The 20,014-nt window shown below is 41.2% G+C and overlaps 1 protein-coding gene across 1 annotated transcript in view; it reads right to left on the bottom strand.

Moving 5' to 3' along the window:
- LOC5568887 (netrin receptor unc-5) overlaps positions 1 to 20,014 on the bottom strand; it is a 472,574-nt gene that overhangs the window by 439,321 nt on the left and 13,239 nt on the right. The gene's annotated exons all lie outside the window — the stretch shown is intronic.

Below are 20,014 nucleotides of genomic sequence, written 5' to 3'. Positions count from 1 at the left end.
AGTCGGCTCGAAAATAACTGAAAGTGGAGCTGATAGGATTGAGAATCGCTTCATGGGATATGATCAAAATCCAAATCAGCACTAATTGGCTACAAAGATGACTAGAGTCGGTTAAGATCAAATCAATCGTAGAAGGGTTTCTGGAAGAGGAAAAACGCGTAGGGCTATCAGGATATTGAATTAGGAAATATCCTGAAGAGCACTCATCAAATAAAATTCTGCCGTTGGAATTACTTTGAGAATTATTCAATAATCGATGTTTGGCATTAAAGTCCCCAATGACAAAAAAAATTGACTTATTGCGAGTCAGTTTACGCAAATCAGTTTAGAGCGAATTAACTTGCTGTCCAGAGCATTGAAAAGGCAAATAGGCAGCTATGAAAGTATATTTACCAAGCTGTGTTTCAGCTGAAACACCTAAAGTTTCAAAAACTTTAGTTTCAAATGACGAAAACAGTTGATGTTTTATACGCCTATGAATGATGATTGCAACTCCCCCACATGCCCCATCAAGTCGATCATTACGATAAACAAAAAAGTTTGTATCTCTTACGAGTTTGGATCCAGGTTTCAAATAAGTGCAGTAATAACTGCTATATGTTCTAAGAGGTACTCGTTTACTGCTTTTCCTAGGTAGTATTAAAACTTCCACACAATACCTTTCAAAATCATTGAAAAGTTTATTTATAAATGCTTCTCTTGTACCTAAAAGAGCAATTTATGCGCCTCAAACCCAAAACTGCACATGATGAATTCAAACATAAGAAAGTATTAATGCATTGTTCATAATTCTTACCGCCCATTCTCGCCCAAGGAAGGCAAAGACCCGCCACAATCCGATTCACAAGGAAATGAGGAAAACTTTTTCACTTAAACTTTCATCTGCACATTCATTTTAATCTTCTTTCATTGAGCGTGCGGGGAAGTGTTGATGATTCTGCACGATGCATTGCGTGGATGCACTTCCGTTTTGTGCCATTGGTTGGTTTCCTTTCCTGCTAGCAAGGGTTTATCTGCCCTTAGAAGTGGAATGTAGATTTGCACATCTGTAGTACACTGTTGGGGCGCACATGTTACAGCTTTCGTTTAGCCGGAAGCTTTCTTCGCTTTGTAGGCTAAAATATCACATTTTTTAAAACCCTTCATTCGAAACAAGTTCGGAGCATAGAACTTCTTTCGCTAGTACCACTGGATTTTCAGAGCTTGGTTGTCGTTGTCGGGTTGTTTTCAAAAGAATACACTGAAACCTCTATTTTCGTTATGAGTCGAGGCTACGTAAATAGAATTTAACGCATATGGAACCATTACGTGGACGGAATTTATATTGCTTAATAATTCGTCATCGAAATTCAGTTTTTATGAAATGTTATAGATTTATATGGTAGAGATTAAAAATAACAACTCTGTAACGAAGCTTGAGAAAAACTATGTCAGCTATTTCTAGTGATCATTAACTACTTTTAGTAGAGCGTAAGCATAACCTGCCGAACGTTTTTTGAACAACAGTCATACCCATCAGGCTCATGGCAATACATTCTATCAAGTTTTTAGTTGAACGACCGTTTCAAGCTACACAAAAACTTGTTTAAGTATAGGTCTAGAAGTCTTCAAGCGTAACCAGTGATCTCTCGAAGCATTATTAACAAGCATATTAAATTTTATTTTTGCAAGATTTTGATACAACGACTGTTTAAGGTTATCCAAGAACCACTTGAAATTCATACAATTAGATATTCTAGCTCAATGCATGATCTTTCAGATCATTGCGAGCATTGCCGTATTTACGGAGGATTCGAGGGGCCATGACCCCTTTGCCCTCACATTGATGGGCCTTTACAAATCTCGTAGATCATATTTATAGTTAAACTTTTACGAATAATTAGAAGCAATGCAATAGCATATACTTTTTGGAGTCGCATCATATGATTTGAAAGATTAAATTGTTTATATAAATAGGAGTAATGTGCTCAATGTATGCAATTTATCTCAAATAAAATAACTAAAACAACATGTTGAGGGGCCCAGATAGCCGTAGCGGTAAACGCGCAGCTATTCAGCATGACCATGCTGAGGGTCGTGGGTTCGAATCCCACTGGTCGAGGATCTTTTCGTAAAGGAAATTTTCTCGATTCCCAGGGCATAGAAGTATCTTCGTACCTGCCACACGATATACACATGCAAAAATGGTCAATCGGCAAAGAAAGCTCTCAGTTAACAACTGTGGAAGTGCTCATAAGAACACTAATCTGAGAAGCAGGCTTTGTCCCAGTTGGGACGTAACGCCAGAAAGAAGAAGAACATGTTAGAACAAACAGAAAGATTTTGTTGACTTCACGTGACAGAATAAGATTAAGAAAGATTCAATATCGATTTGTATTAACAATTAGAGCGCCCTCCTCAAATAGCTTTTATTTAAATTCCTTACAATTGTCTAATGTAACTCCAACTGTAACGAAAGCTGTCTCAATGAAGTTTAATACTAGGTCAAAATGCAATTTTTATATCAGCAGATCAAGTAATTGAACTTAATTAATTTAATATTCATTCTGAAAATGACTCTATCGATCACACTGCTTAAGAGACCTTTAGTTTGGAAAAGTACTAAATAGGAACCCAAAAGAGACCTAGAATGGACCAAACACATTATCTCTATTATTGTCGGGGGACGTGTCCCCTCTGCATGAAACGAGCATGCGATCTCTCACAACAATGAAACGGGGGCAATCGAACACGACATGCTCTGCTGTTTCCTCCACACCAGCACAGTTGGAGCACGAAGGAGATTCTGAATGCCCGATCCTATGCAAGTACTGCCTATAGCAACCATGTCCTTACCGAAACTGCGTCAGGTGGAAGTTCACTTCCCCATGGCTTCTTTTATACCAATCTAGCACATTTGGAATTAACCGATGGGTCCATCTAACTTTAGTGGAGTTATCTCATTCCTGCTGTCAACCTCTGAGCGTTGACTCTTTACACGCTCCGGTACCTGGAACTCCTCCGGTACCTCTTTAGTTGGAGCATTGAACATCTTCCTTGATGACGAGCCCGATGGCCTTTACCTCGCTATGCTGCACACGACCTCATTATAAACCGTTCGATATGCACTCGCTACTCTTAAGCACATGATCATTTACGTGCTTTCCAACCGCTTTAGGTTTCTGCCCTTTCTAAGCGATTTTGACCAGATTGTTTCTCCATACCTTAGTGATGCTTGCCAGGAGCTTGCGCTTGCTGTAAATTACAGCGGACCTGTTAGACATCACCCTCGATTGCGCTGCTATAGCCGTAGTTGCTCTTTTACAGGTATATTCAACGTCGTTAGCGAAGTTGAGCTTGTCAACGATGCCTTAGGAATCGCTTGGACTCTATGGTGCAATCACCAAGACGGGACAGTCCTAATTTCCTAGACTTTATCCATTCCTCAACTATGGAAATAGAGTGCGCTGCTGTCAACACTACTTCCTCCATCGATTCACCATAGACCACTAGGGTGATATCGTCGGCGAAGCCAACAATCTTAACTCCCGTCGGAAGGGGCAACCTCAGTACGATGTCGATGTCAGTCGTATGTCGCATTCCATAACAGCGGGTCCCGGATTGAACCTTGAGGTACTCCCGCGGTTATTCGAACGCTTTTCTGCCCCTCCTCTGTGTCATACACTAGAATCCTATTCTAGAAGCTAACACTACTGCACCGGTATCTTGAGGCGGTGAAGTACGTGGAACATAGCTTCCCAGCTTGTGCAGTTGAACGCATTCTTCACATCCGGAGTGACAACCGTGCAGTAACGGATACCGCTCCTTCTTTGCTCGATTGCCACCTCAGCTGTACGAACGACCGACTGAATAGCATCTAGAATAGATTTACCTTTCCTGAATCCAAACTGGTTGTTGGATTGGCCGTCCGCACCTTCCGTATACGGTACTAGCTTGTTGAGGATCAACCTCTCCAACAAGTTGCCCTTCGTATCTAGCAGATAGGTCCTGGTGGTTTCCCCGTCTTTGGTAGTAGCACCAATTTCTGTCGCTCCATATATACGGGAAGATTCCCGTATATATTGCATCGTGGTTCTGAACATGTCCGGTTCCTCGTTCACTGCCGCTTTTAAGGCAACATTCGGGATGCTTACAATCGCTTGCTCTATGACCTTCGATGCCGCATTTTCTGCACATCTTACTTCTGTCGGGACCATTGCAAATCCACAACTTATAGCCCTTGCTGAAACACTTGAAGCAAATTTTAGGAGGCTTTTGTATTCTCAGCCGGCAAACCGACCAGCCTACCTTTAGTATGCCCAAGTTCTTCACTTTGATGGCCTCTGGAACCGGCAGCTTGATCGCCGCCACCTGGGTGCCCTGCGGGCCCTTTTAGAAGGATCGGCCATCGCTGTCTCACTGCTCTTTGAGGGCAATCGAGACCTCCGCTGCATCGGTGACCTCATCCAGATTTTTACTAAGAGTCGCTTCTGCAGTCAGAGATCTTACATCAACCTTGTCGCCAAGTATTTCTTGTGCTCGTTGCTTATAGACTGCACCCTTTTGAGTGCCGGCGTCCATCTAAAAGACAAGGATCTTTTCACCAATCCTAGTCCGACTTAAACTCCGCACATCTGCGCCCAATGGCGATAACTTCTCCGTGCTTCGCATCGCCTTCAGAACCTCGGCGTATTTTGTTCGCTTCCTCTTTTTCCGACTCGTATCCACGGGTTGCTGTTGCCTTGCGTCTGTGATTCCTGCGGATGCACTGCCTGGTTCGGGGTATTCCGTAGCTCAATTTTCTTGGCTTTCTTGGCCTTGGGCTCCACTGTTGCCACGTTCTCTTGATCGCGGGGCTTAGCTCGTGCCAGCTTTTCCGCTCTGGAGGACGGCCGTATAGCTCACTTTTCTTTTAGCAACCACGTATTCATCCTCGGAAGGTCCTTTTTTTCACATCGCGGATCGAATAATATGATCAGATATATTCGCGTTGCCTGTGAAGGAAAACACTTCATTCTGACACGACTTAGTGTCTCTTTTGCCTTTTACCTTGCCAAATTGTGCTGTTGAGCGTGGGAGTTTCAAGGTCCTTTGAGCAAGCACAGTTGTTTTTGTGTAACTTGCGTGAGCTAAAAGCTGTATTTTTTATTAATAATTATGCTGAACAGTAGAGCATATTTACTTCATCGGTCTCTCTTCCTAAGTTCCTAATGTCACAATAATTTATCTTCTAGTGACCCAACGATAAGAAGATCTTTCGATTGAGTTAAATGGGCAATAAATAATAGTTAAATCACAATACAACTCGCATGTTTAACATTATTTCAGCATACTCACGGTTATCTTACCTCAACCTCACACTAAGCTCAAATAACAAATTCAGAATGATTGTTTTACATTTACATGATACCACCTTAATGAAGTTTTTAACGTTAATTATACGCAATTCAGAAAAGAAATATATTCAACTTACTGCTGTACAAAATATGGAAAATAAATTATTTAATTAGCTTTAATAGCACAGTTTAAGACAAAGATGTTTATCAATTCCGAGCCTTCCTATTTGATTTTATGTGATTTTCCTCTTCCCTTTGACATCTCTCATATTACGCGCTCGATGAAAACCTGAACTGTCATCTATCCCCTCTTCCGAAAGGTACTCGATCTGTGGGTAATCGTACGGGATCGGTGCGATATTCCGTAACAGTTCCCCGACCCGTAAGCAAGCATGGGAAACACTCACTCAGTTTTTGCATTTCCCTCACTCGCTTCCAAGCTTTCTCGGAAGTGAGAAAGCCGTTTCTTTAACCAAGCCGAACGTTTCAATATCCAGTGTTCTTACTGCTTCTTCGGCGAGCAAGCAAAACAAAAAAACGGCAACTGATTGAGTCGCTACCGATTCTGAAAGCCGAAGGCAACCGAATGCATACCGAATGATTGTTTACATTCTGATTCCGTTCGAGTGGTATTCGGGTTTGAGTGCTGATGAGTGTTCACTGACTGGCAATCCACACCACGGAATGATTCAAAGAGTGGGAATCCGCTCAATCAGTTCAATGCATTCGGCGAATGGATGCTTAATGCGTTCACTCGTGCCTCGCAGATACAAGTGTATTGGTAATCACATCTCTTCGTGTTCCTTCCGATTCTTGCTTCTACACAGGGACGAAAATACTCAATCTACCCTCGCCTACATTGATACTTGCTGGGTAGAATCTTCGTTGATTTCTATTTGTTTTCATCCTCACCTTGACAACACAACAAAGATTGGCAAAGCGCTTGCGCAAGATTTTCATTTTCCTTTTAACCTGCTGCTACTCAACCGCTTTGTGATAATCGGAAATTCCGCTTCGGGAAATTTTATTTTTTGCACGAGGCACACTAAAGACGCGTCAATATAATCGATTACGTGCATCGGATCGTTCATTACCCGTAAAGCAGCATATTTTTTAACTAATATGAACCTCATTGATAATCAATTTTCTAAAACTGACACTCTTCTGCTTCTGATAATCAAAAACACCAACGACATACGGGCATCGTTGTTTGTTTTGCCAATCTACTTTTGTGCCATCTTCATTGATACAATCATATTGGTGGTAGTGCGGTTACTTTGATGGTGGCATAAATGTCGGTGAATTGAGTATAATGAGCATGATTTTTTTCGTCCCTGCTTCTACACAATCGGTTTCGCCGCTTTCATGCTACACTCCAGCCAGTACGGTTCAGCTATCACTGAATGTTCGGTACCAGCAGATTTTGACGTAGAACTACGTCTTTCTTCTCTATACAGGAGTGAAATTGGAATTTCAAAACCAAGAGCGTTACGTTGGCATGAAATATTTTAAACGTTTATAACTTTTCGCTGGCTTAACGAAATTTCTTGATTAGCACCTCAATCGAAAGACAAGACATCAAAGCTTCATGTCGTTTACTTACTGAATCCCAAATACCTGTTCAAATAGTTTAATAACTGTTTTAAAAGAGAACATTGATTTCAAGCAAATCTATAAATAGGGGTGGCTAGAGAAAATTTGACGTCATTTGCTTTTCACTCTCCGATTGGCTCGCATCTCAGCAAGCGACAGATCGGCTGACCGGGCGTGCTTCTCAGGCACAGACATCGATAGCGAAGGACGCCCCCGTTTGTCTTGCTTCGCTCAAATCAAACTGTTGAGCGAGCGAGAGAAGATGCCGTCCGAAGCTAAAGCCATCACCGCTGCCACCGCCAAGAAGAAGAAGAGGAAGCAGTCCGCAGGAGAATTTGCGGTCGAACTGTGAACACGGTCGGGCGAGCCATTCTCGCTTTGTGGTTCACCGCTTGTTTGCGTTCACCCAGCCATCGTCATCGCCGCCGCAAATTTCATCGGCCAAGGAGCTGTTGACCCGCGCTTCAAGATTTCGACTCGTGATAAAATCAGCATTGGTGGTCAAGAAGCAATCCCGTTAGGAACAAATACCAGAAGCCCCCTGAGTTGCTGGTCCGAGGAGCTGCTAATCGAGCGTCGGACTAATGTGATCGCTCTAGATTTCAAGAGTGAGCAACGTTTCCAGCAACGAAACATTCAGCTGGTTCGTCGTATAAGCAAATTACTTGCTCAAATTTAGCTAACAAAGCCATCGGCCCTTTTCAGGGCCATCAAATTTGTGGAAAAGAGTTAAAAGAAAAATATTTACGACTTCTTATATTCCTAAATAAATTTCACAGCTACATACAAAATTTCATTTGTCATGAATAATTTATGACTCAACAATTTGAGGTTGTACTCGCTGCTGCAGTGCCGTCGGGGTGAGTGCTCAACATTTCACAACGATTGTAAAATAGAGTGGCATTTCCAACAGCGCCTTTTATGTTCCATATTTTATGGGAACACTTTGATTAGGAAAATTATCACATGTAACAAAATTGCGACACATTTAGAATGCTTTTGAAAAGACATTCTCATTGAACAATTGTAATAATTTTGGCACCCATGGATCAGAAATTTACCTTCATAATAAAGAAAACTATTGATTATCAATAGCTCGTATTGAATATTTAGGGAATGTCAATCATTCCAACAATTCATGTTCGACCAAATTCTCACGTATTAGCAATCTCCGCAATTTTTAAGTAATTCCAAGCCCAACACATTATTGGCACATACCCATTTCCCAGATTGGTCGATCAGAAAGCGAAGAGCACAAAAGGGAGGAGCATCATCTGCTATTCTAAGGTTATAAAACATGCTGCCTTCGTCGAATTCAGTTTCATTCCAATTCCGCTTTCGAGCTGGTAAGAGCTCCTCCGAACTTGCTTAGCGAGAAGTACCTCGCTTCTAGAATCCTGCTGAGCTGTTAATCCAGAATCTGGTTTGTGAAATCGCTCAAGATTTCAAGATTGAGCTACGTTTCCAGATTTCAACTAAATCCCTGTGATCCGCTACCCTGTTGCTGTTGTGCACTCATGAAATATTCAGCTGGTTTGTCGAATAAACAGAGAACTTATTCACATCTTATTCTTCTTCTTCTTCTTCTTCTTCTTGGCATTAACGTGCTCACTGGGACAGAGCCTGCTTCTCAGCTTAGTGTTCTTATGACACTTCCACTGTTATTAACTGAGAGCTTTCTTTGCCAAAGTTTCCATTTTTGCATTCGTTTATCGTATGGCAAGTACGATTATACTCTATGCCCAGGGAAGTCAAGAAAATTTCCATTACGAAAAGATCCTGGACCGACCGGGAATCAAACCCAGACACCTTCAGCATGGCTTTGCTTTGTAGCCGCGGACTCTAACCATTCGGCTAAGGAAGGCCCCAACTTATTCACATGCATTTGCCACTTTTTCGATTTTCCATACAAAATGACCAACATTGGTAAGTTAGATCACAGTTATTTATGGACCGATTCGAATGAAACTTTCACAGAGCATCAGATATATCTTGAATTTTAACATATATTTTTGAATAATTTTTCCAATCACGAGTTTACAAGTAATAACGGTTTGACTAAAGTGTAATTTTCGACGAAAAATTCAAAACTTTTTATCTCAAAATCTGATAGCCCTACACAAAAACTGTCTTCAGCAAACTTATTCATCTCGTCAAAATCTACAACTTTGCTGAAGATACCATGAAGCTATTTCTTCAATATGTTTAGTTATGTTTATTATTAAAAAAAATCGTCAAAAAATTCATTTTAGTCAAACCGTTACTGCTTTTCAACGTGTGATTGGAAAAATCACTCAAAAATATATGTTAAAATTAAAGTTATGTCTGATATTCTGTGATAACTTCATTCAAATCGGTCCATAAATAACTGAGATATAATTTAACAAAGTTAGTCAGTTTGCATGAAAAAAAAAAAAACAAGAGCGTTACGTTGGCATGAAGTATTTTGAACGTTTATAACTTTTTGCTGGATCAACGAAATACCTTGATTAGCACCTCAATCGAAAGACAAAACATCAAAGGTTCATTTCGTTTACGTACTGAATCCCACATACATGTTCAAATAGTTTAATAACTGTTTTAAAAGAGAACGTTGATTTCAATCAAATCTATAAATATGGGGTGCTAGAGAAAAGATGCTTTTCACTCTTCGCTTGGATCGCATCTCAGTAGGAAGCAGGTCGGCTTGCTCTGACCGGGCGTGCTTCTCAGGCACAGACATCGATAGCGAAGGACCTCCCCGTTTGTCTTGCTTCGCTCAAATCAAACTGTCGAGCGAGCGAGAGAAGATGCCGTCCAAAGCCAAAGTCATCACCGCTGCCGCCGCCAAGAAGAAGAAGAGGAAGCAGTCCACAGGAGAATTTGCGGTCGAACTGTGAACACGGTCGGGCGAATCATTCTCGCTTTGTGGTTCACCGCTTGTTTGCGTTCACCCAGCCATTATCACCGCCGCCATCTTCAGATTTCGACTTAAGCCCGGTGTTACTGTTGTGCGCCATCCACGCCACGAAACTTTCGGTTCGTCGTATAAGCAAATAACTTGCTCAAATTTATACATTTGAGTTGAGGATTCCCCGTTTGACCATGGCAATCAACTGATAACATCCCGCAGTGTTATATATCTGTAAAAGCATCAAAGCTAACAAAGCCATCGGCCCTTTTCAGGGCCATCAAACTAGTGCAAAAGAGTTGAAAGAGAAACATTTCCGACTTTATTTATGACTTCTTATATTCCTAAATCAATTTCACAGCTTCACTTTGTCATGAATAATTTATGACTCAACAATTTGAGACTGTAATCGCGGGCGCTGCTGCAGTGCCGTCGGGGTGAGTGCTCAACATTTCACAACGATTGTAAAATAGAGTGGCATTTCCAACAGCGTCTTTGATGTTCCATATTTTATGGGAACACTTTGATTAGCAAAATTATCACATGTAGGGGAACTTACGTATTCTCGGAAACTTAAGCAGATGCCGTGCTTCTTTTGGAATTTTCTCGGACATCAGCAGACAAATTCCGTGTTTGTCTATTTACATTTATGCGTTGCTCAATCCTCTATCGATTCACACCGACAGACTTGTCAAAATGCTTTTGGAAACGTTTTTACAAGTCTGCGAACATACCTTGTCGGTGTGACTATTGTCGGCAGCCCCACTCTCTTCGGCAACTTTCCCATAACAACTGCTGGTGAATCTATTCGGCAGCTCCAAATCAGTCGCATTTTGAGGCGTGCTCATTTGAATTTTTGACATCTCCGGCGATATCGTTTGTTTAGTCTCGGAAATCTCGCCAGCGGGAAGCGGGCAGACTGAATGTTTCCACTGATGTGTTTTGATAGAAAAATACTGTGTATTCGGCGTTTGAAATTTGGTTGCCGATAATAAACGAATGGTGCCGAAGCCGTAAGTCTCCCTAACAAAATTGCGACATATTAAGAATGCCTTTGAAAAGACATTCTCATTGAACAATTGTAATAATTTTGGCACCCATGGATCAGAAATTTACCTTCATAATAAAGAAAACTATTGATTATCAATAGCTCGTATTGAATATTTAGTTAATGTCTACCCTTCCAGCAATTCATGTTCGACCAATTTCTCACGCATTAGCATTCTCCGCAATTTTCAAGTAATTCTAAGCCCAACACATTATTGGCACATACCCATTTCCCATATTGGTCGATCAGAAAACGAACAGCACAAAAGGGAGGAGCATCATCTGCTATTCCAAGGTTATAAAACATGCTGCCTTCGTTGGATTCAGTTTCATTCCAATTCCGCTTTCGAGCTGGTAAGAGCTCCTCCGAACTTGCTTAGCGAGAAGTTTTTCACTGCTAGAAACCTGCTGAGCTGTTAATCTTCAAGCTGCCAATCCAGCATCTGGTTTGAGAAATCGCTCAAGATTTCTAGGTTGACCGATCCGCGCTTCTAGATTTCGACTCGCGGTAAACTCCGCATCGGTAGTGCAGTCAAGAAACAAGCCCGCTATGCACCAATACCAGAGCCCCCTGAGTGGCTGATCCGAGGAGCTGCTTATCGAGCGTCTGGCTTATGAAATCGCTCAAGATTTCAAGATTGAGTTTCGTTTCCAGATTTCAACCAAATCCCTGTGATCCGCTACTCTGTTGCTGTTGTGCACCCATGAAAATATTCAGCTGGTTTGTCGTATAAGCAGAGTACTTGTTCAGATATACTCTTTCGTTGGTGATTCTCCGTTTTATCATGGCAACCAACTAATAACATCCCGTAGTGCTATTCATCTGTGACAGCATCCAAGTTTAATCGGCCCTTTTCAGCGCCAACATACGTTCATAAAAGAGTTTATTGGATGATATTTACTGATTTATCTATAATGATCTAAATATCGCGGTATTCTACAAAACTTGATTTGGTTCACATAATTTACCCCACATAATTACATGAATTTGAGAATTTACCGCTGCAGCGCCGTCAGACCGTAATAACATCATAGTGCTTAGCATTGTATGGTTTTTTTAAACAGCGTCATTGATTTATCATAATGGAGGAACACTTCCTAAATTCTCGAGTACGGGAATTGGAAAATGTATTAAAATTGTGACAGATTTTAAATACTGTTCAATAAACTGTTTCTTGACCAATTGTAATGAGCAACTATTGATCTGAAATTTTTCTACATGTTAGTCTATTGCAAATGTCATAGTATATAAATCAGAGCACATTGAACATTGATCAGAAATATTTAAAATTTGCACGAAAACAAAACATGCGTGATTTTAATTTATTGTAAGCTATTAAATAATGTTGATATTTTTACTGTCCATACGAACGTGCATGTGAATTTTCCAAGATATGTAAATCCCTAACCAAGACATCAACTTCATGTACCTTATCCTAGATTGGTCAATCAGAAGAAGGCTAAAAATACGAAAGGGAGGAGCATCGTCTGCAATTCAAATTATGTAAAACATACTATCTTCGACAGATTCGGTTCATTTAAGTGACGAATGCAGGGCTGTTACAACAGGCGCGAATTTCGCGATTTTCGCGGATTTGTAGCGGATTTGGCCAGCCAAGCGCGAAAATCGCGGGTGGATAAAATTCTGTCGCGAAAATCGCGGATTACCCAAATCATGCGGCAAAAATTGTAGTTGTATACATACAGTCGTGATTTCAAAATTGGGATAATGCTATTTAAAACAGAAAATCCAAGTCTTTTCCTTGAGAGCAGTTAGTTAGTTCAGTTATTTTTAATTGATATCAAAAATACTGTTCAGGGAAATATAAAAAGCAGTAACATTTCATCAGTTAATCCTTTTAATTTTATTTGGAGTCATTTTTCTCGAGGGTCGCTTGTCAATCAAGAGATAGCTCATCCCTAAATTCTTAATGACACTAATCTAAAATTCTATTCTATTGACGGCGATCTATAGGTTCTTGACTTTAAGATAAACTGGAAAGAGAAAATTATACCGTTCAGATCCTGTGAGTTTGAAGGATATTTATCTTCCGTTAAAAATCGTAGAAAATGGCGCTCATTAAGACCACTCAGCACATTTGGCTTGGCTTTAAAATATTTGAAATCAGAAATGTGTCAAATTTACTGATCATAGATATAATATGTCAAGACATTAAACCGTGTAGGAATGCTAAATTTGTTCAGCTTGATTACATAAATGCATGCATTCAAAGTTTGTACGGATAATATGCGGACACTCTGGCTGAGTTTTGGCGCTGCAGTCATAGTTGGTTACGTTATAAAATCTTAGGATCGAAAGAAAAGTTTAAAACAATAGATAGCTCCGTAGTCAAATTAGCAGTTTTGTCAGTGAAGAATAAGTATTGTAAATCTAGAAGATACAAATTACTTGAAGTTAATGGAAAGCAGCACTAAAAATTTGAATAATATTAGGTTTGTAATATTAGGGTTTTCTAAGTGCGCAGTACTATGACGAATTTCAGGATAATGAAATTGAAGAGACATTTAGAGTTCTCTGTCAAAATTTCATGCGTTTTGCTCATAGGAAAACAAAGTTACAGCATGTCAAAGTTGAGAATTTTGTATGAAAATCGGCTTTCACTACTATTATTCTGAATACAACTGTATATACAATACATTTTCAATACTTTTGTGTAAAATAATAAGCTCCGCATAATTAAACTCAGTAGTTTACAAACCAATTTTTATAAAATTTTATTGCGTTTTTTGTTAAAATTTTGAATTTCATTTGTTTTAATATATAAATAAGGTCTTGTTAACATTTCTTCAAAATTGATTTATAGGTGGTTCAGATCTGCCCTGTAGAGTTGGACATTTTGTATCAAACGTCGAGAGAGTTTTAAATGTATAGTACTGCCAATGACTAATGAATATTTAAAATTTTTAATTTTTATGAAAATGCTACAATTTTCATAAAAACAGATATTTGTTAAAAATATTAAATTATCACAACAATCTTGTATTTTTACCTCAAATTGATTGAGTATTAGGACTTGTAGTTTTATAAAAATAAAAACAGTTTTCAAACAATAAATGGCATGCATTTCAAACTTATTGTTTAACTGAACTCATTTCATAAAAAAAAATTGCAAGATTTTTTTTTTAAATAATATGATGGTGTTTGACTTTCCATGTATTTCATGAAAAATAAAAAATACAGTTGGTGATCTAATCTTATTAATGGCAATCTTTTCACCACTTACACTTAAATATAGTGTAAAGTTAGATGAGACAAAGAATCGAAATTTAAGGTTTTGTATGCTTTTAATTGACAATGTAAAACTACTGTGTGTGTTTTTCTTTTTAAGTTATCATTAATAACTACATTTTGCATCTCCTATTGTATGCAAAGACATCGAATTGTGATAAATATAGTTGCAAACTAGGCCTCCTCTCTGCTTGTAGTGACACTCATTTATTAAATTGCACGATTTTTTATAAAAATATATTGAAATGTTAATAACAAATTAATTTTGAGTGATATTGTTGAATACGATTTTCTCCATGAAAAACTCGAATTATTGGATTTTTTTCGCTTTTTACATTATTTCCTGCCTAGTGGCGCAACTAAAGTAAATTAAACATATTTCATAATTTAACTCTTCTCTTAGTGTTGATAGAAATCCGTATACCAATTTGTCTTGCTCAATTGTAGATACTTTAAGACGAAAATAATCACTTAGTACCATTAAAAACTAGTTTTTGATCAAGCACGCTTACGCATTTTTATAATGAGTAGTAAATATGTCAATGAAACAGATTTCTTTGAGGCGCGGATTAAAGGTCCTAGGCGCGGATCGAATTTCTTAAGTCGCGATTTTCGCGGATACGATTTTAAGATTTTTGTAACAGCCCTGCGAATGACCTTCGGGTTAAAATCCCTCCGAAACAACAACAGGGCTCGGTTCATTTCATTTACACTTTCGAGCTAGTAAGAACTTCTCGTGATAAACACAGTATAGTTAGTAATATTTCCTAATGTGCTTACCACATACTTGCTAATATCTCTTAATTCATATCGTAGCGTCATACAATATCTGATCACGAATAATCTACAATACGACAATTTGAGGATATTCCGAGAACGCTGCTGCAGTGCCGTCGGGATGCACTAACAGCATAATGCTCATCTTGTACATCCCTTGCCAAGACATCAATTTCATATAGCCTATTTTCCAGAACAATGCAATAGACAACATGTAGAAAAATCAATTCAGATCAATAGTTGCTCATTACAATTGGTCAAGAAACAGTTTATTGAACAGTATTTAAAATCTGCCGCAATTTTAATACATTTTCCAATTTCCGTACTTGAGAATTTAGGAAGTGTTCCTCCATTATGATAAATCAACGACGATATTGGAAATAAAATACAATGCTAAGCACTATGATGTTATTACGGTCTGAAGGCGCTGTAGCAGCGTACACGGGTAAATTCTCAAATTCATGTGATTATGTGGGGTAAATTATGTGAACCAATTCAGGTTTGGTATTATACCGGGAGATTTAGATCATTATAGATAAATCAGGAAATATTATTCAATAAACTCTTTTATGAACGTATGTTGGCGCTGAAAAGGGCCGATTGAGCTTGGATGCTGTTACAGATGAATAGCACTACGGGATGTTATCAGTTGGTTCCCATGATACGGAGAATCACCAACGAAAGTGTATATCTGAACAAGTACTCAGCAGATTATGTCGAAATGTCCGATTGTCCCCGGTAGTGGCCGCGGGAGCCGTAGTGCTCGGGATGGATTGTCCTCCATGACTGGTCCTGGCCGGAAATATTCGTGGGGAGAAACTCGACCCTTTGCTGCAGGAATTTCATTAACAACTCTTTGGTAAAGCAGAAATTTTCCGAAGAAAATTCTGCTAAAAGTGAACTTTTTCAAAACAACTCTTATTAAAAGGAATATTTATCAACAACTCTTTGTTAAGTGAAATCATTCTTAACAACTCTTTGCTTTGTTCGCTACTCGCACACTGCTGTGGCTTTCACGCGCTCTTCCTTGCTGCTCCGCTGCTAGATCCGTTCGTTACGCCGTTCGATTTATGAATGAGCTGGGAGCAGAACAACCACTGGTTTTGTTTGCTCCAGTTTCGTTCACCGATGGCGAGTGGTGGGGTTCTCGCCTTGTTGCTTTGTCGCTCCGTTCGCTACTCGCACACTGCTGCGGCTTTCACGCGCTCTTCCTTGCTGCTCCAGATGATCTGTCCGTGACGCCGTTCGTTTTGTGAATGAGCTGGGAGCTTTTTTTTTTTTTTTTTTTTGTTTAAAAGTTATTTATTTCAATTTCTTTGTGCGATACATTTGGGTGTACATGAGTGGTCAGCCAGTTGGCTCTTCAGCTCTGATCAATTTGCTCGTAAATGTTTACAAGATTGGTTGTGTGCTTATTAAAGCTTAATACTATCTATCATTTAATGATGTATCTTTTAATTAATTAATTTGATAACCTACCTAAGAAAGAAAGAAACTGCCAGCCAATGTGAGCTGGAATGTGAACCGACCAGATCCACTCTAGAAGGCGTTTTCTATAACGAAAAGGCCTAATGCGTAGATCTGGTCGATTCTGGACTTACAGCCACGAAGACGGGCAACCAATTGATGGAAGATAGTCACCAACTGTTCTGCCGTAAACAGTGTGCTTCCATCTTCTTCGGGAAGTGGTTCGGATGTCGCTTGACGCTGGAATCCTGGTGGTTTAGCTGGCCATTGGGATGGTGGTGTCTGTCGAGCCTCGGAACTAGGAGCCGATACAGCACCAAGCGCCGGGCGTTGAGGTTGAAGAGCCGGAAAGTTCGCTTCGTTGAGGACCGGGACTGCCTTCCTCCTCTTCGGCTGGTTGTTGATTGCGGACTTCTTTCGCATCGCGATGAATTCCGCACGTTTTGGACATTCTTTGGAGCTTGCTAGATGTCCGCCTTCGCAGTTAGCACACTTCGGTGGCTCCATGTTGCATCTATCGGCAGTGTGATGCTCGCCGCAGTCGATACATCGTCGGCCCATACGGCAGTTTCTCATGCCGTGGCCGAAACGTTGACACCTCAGGCATTGGGTGACTTCTCGGTGTACCGGGTTGTACCGTTCCCAAGTAATTACGCAGTCGTCGTAGGTCCTCACCTTCTGAAGTTCCTTCAGGGTAGCCGTTCCTTTTACAAGGTGCACGAGGTACGGCTGGTCCCGGTATTTTCTCGTGGTGTCACGTCGAGAGATTTTGTGGACGGCGAGCGGGACGAGTCCGTTTTCCTTCAGGTCCAGTTTCAGTTGTTCAGTGTCCATGTCCTCCAGGCCACGGAGCACCACTTTCAATGGCCTTGTTGCCGGGTCGTCATGGGTGTAGTGCTCAACCCATGGTTTCACCAGGTACTCCAAAGCTCGATGGTAGCAAGCTTTTGAGTCGAAGATTAACTTGACTCCACCAGTGCATAACCGGAATGTGCACGTAGCGGGGTCGTCACGATCTAATAACAAGGGCCGCAGGAACGCCGGGTTCTTGTTAGGAACGTAGATTGGCGGGCACTTCTCCTTCCGCTGAATATTTCCTTGCTGGGCCGGCGGATTGCCGGTCGCGTCGTCCACTAGCGCGTGGAAAGTATTGCTTTCGAGTAATTTCTTCTCGCGTTGCTTATCGGGCGGAATGCCAGCTGGATCCGTCTTTTTCTTCTTCTTCCTGCTCGTCGAAGGGGAGCGACTGGCGAGAGACTCGCTCTGTTGATTTCCAACCTCTTTCTTGGAACGCTTCGTTGCTTTCGCGGCCGGATTGGCCGCCGAGTCACCCATGGTGGGGATCCGGATGCAAGACGAACAGTCACCGCAAAATATACTTTCACCAAACTGGTTCAGAAAGACGAGTACCGAAACACGTCCGATCAGATCGAACGTACGGACTGGAATGAGCTGGGAGCAGAACAACCACTGGTTTTATTTGTTCCAGTTTCATTCACCGCTGGCGAGTGGTGGGGTTCTCGCTTTGTTGCCTCGTCGCTCCGTATGATACTCGCACGCGATTGGTTAATGCTTTCGCGCTATTTTCGATTGCGTGTTTTGTCGCTGTCTGAACGTTCCGTCCGTTTTGACGTTCGATTGACGCATATTTTCAATAGTTTATTGTCGATAATCAACAGGGGGAGGGTTTTCAGACACTATTTGACATGAACAAAAGAGAGTCCATAGTAGTTCTACGTGAACCCCGCGGTAATGTAACAGACATTACCCACCCCAATTTTTTTTTGCTATTTTTTTTATCGGCGGCGTTCGGGTGAGTGATTGAATTTTCCCATGCTTGCCCGTAAGGATGGTCCGGTATCTCCGGTTCGGCTTTACTCACTGCTACATCCAATTTCGCTAGCTTCGAAATCGGTCGACGAATCATGCCGTCCGCAGTCTGTATTATAGCTTCACGTACTCGTCCATCACGCCCTACTGAGATCTTGGCCACACGTCATCGTATCCATCCATTGCGTATCTTCTCCTCAACTATAACGACCAAGTCGCCGACTTCGATTGGCTTAACCTCCTCAAATCACTTCGTCCGACGTGCGATGGTCGGAAGGTATTCTCGTACCCATCGGCGCCAGAATTGATCAACCATCGTTCTGCACAGGTTCCAGTCGTTCCTGCAAGCTTGTTTCGGGTCTGTCAAATTTCGTGGTGTCTGCGCCACTCCATTCGAACTAAGAAGTAAGAAGTGGTTCGGTGTGAGAGCTTCTTGTTGCGCTGTCTCCAAAAGGATATACAAATCCTGTGGGGCCCAGATAGCCGTAGCGGTAAACGCGCAGCTATTCAGCTTGACCATGCTGAGGGTCGTGGGTTCGAATCCCGCTGGTCGAGGATCTTTTCGTAAAGGAAATTTTCTCGATTCCCAGGGCATAGAGTATCTTCGTACCTGCCACACGATATACACATGCAAAAATGGTCAATCGGCAAAGAAAGCTCTCAGTTAATAACTGTGGAAGTGCTCATAAGAACACTAATCTGAGAAGCAGGCTTTGTCCCAGTTGGGACGTGACGCCAGAAAGAAGAAGAAGAAATCCTGTATCAGAATCTTGCCGTGTATAAGCTCAACAGTTCGGCCGGATCGAATGGACTCATGACTACTCGTAGCGCTTGTAGTTTTGTTGAGTGATCTGCTTCGCTGGCCACAGCGGTGGAAAACGTGAAGACGTCTTCCTCCGGCTTTCAAAACTTCCCAAATACGCGTTCAGTGGAGCTCTGCTTGTCCAGCCGTAAGCATTTCTCCGTGATGAGGTTTGGGACTGGCTCTCCCTCCCTGACCCGTGCGAGAACATCTTTGGAGTTGGAAAGCCAGTTTCGTAGATTGAATCCTCCGAATGAGTGAACATGTTTGACATCTTGTGCTAGTTTCACAGCCTCTTCTTCATCGTCAGCACTGTCTAAATAGTCATCCACATAATGCTTTCGAATGATTGCTTCTGCTGCGGGTAGTACTTGGCGTGTTCTTCTGCATTCATATTATTTACAAATTGTGCTGAACACGGTGAGCATGTAGCTCCGAATGTGGCAACGACATCGGGTGCTTCAGCGGTATCCTCACGCCAGAGCAGGCGCTGCGCATGTCGATCTTCCGGTCGTATTTTAATCTGGTGGAACATTTCCTTCAGATCCGCGCACAGAGCAATACGTTTTTCTCGAAAGGCGAAGAGTACATCTAGTAGCGTGTTTAGAGGATCGGGCACTTTCATCAGCATCGTGTTAAGGGAGATTCCATCCACTTTTGCGGCCGCATCACAGAATATTCGGATTTTGGATGGCTTCTTGGGATTGATTACCACTCCTAACAGTAAATACTAAGTACGCCTTGGATCTGATTTATCGAGCTCATTTTTGGTCGCTTTCTGAATGTATCCATTCTCCTGATACTCGGACATTTGCTTCCAAACACTCTCCCCGATGACTGTTTCGTTCTGCATGCGCTAAACTCGAAGTCGTGTTTGTCGATTCAACGAAAAAAGAGGTGAAACAACGCGAGTCGAGAGAACAAATTCTTTCCAAACACCTGGAATTTCCTGACCTGTCGCACCGACAGTTAAGAAAAATTTTGAACATTCACCATTCAACCGTCTCCAGAGTGTTGAAGCGGTTCCAGGAGCGGTTGACGTT

Source organism: Aedes aegypti, chromosome 2, assembly GCF_002204515.2.
Source record: "Aedes aegypti strain LVP_AGWG chromosome 2, AaegL5.0 Primary Assembly, whole genome shotgun sequence".
Taxonomy (NCBI): Eukaryota; Metazoa; Arthropoda; class Insecta; order Diptera; family Culicidae; genus Aedes; species Aedes aegypti.
Note: the sequence above shows the minus strand (reverse complement) of the source record. Positions and strands in the feature narration are given on the sequence as shown.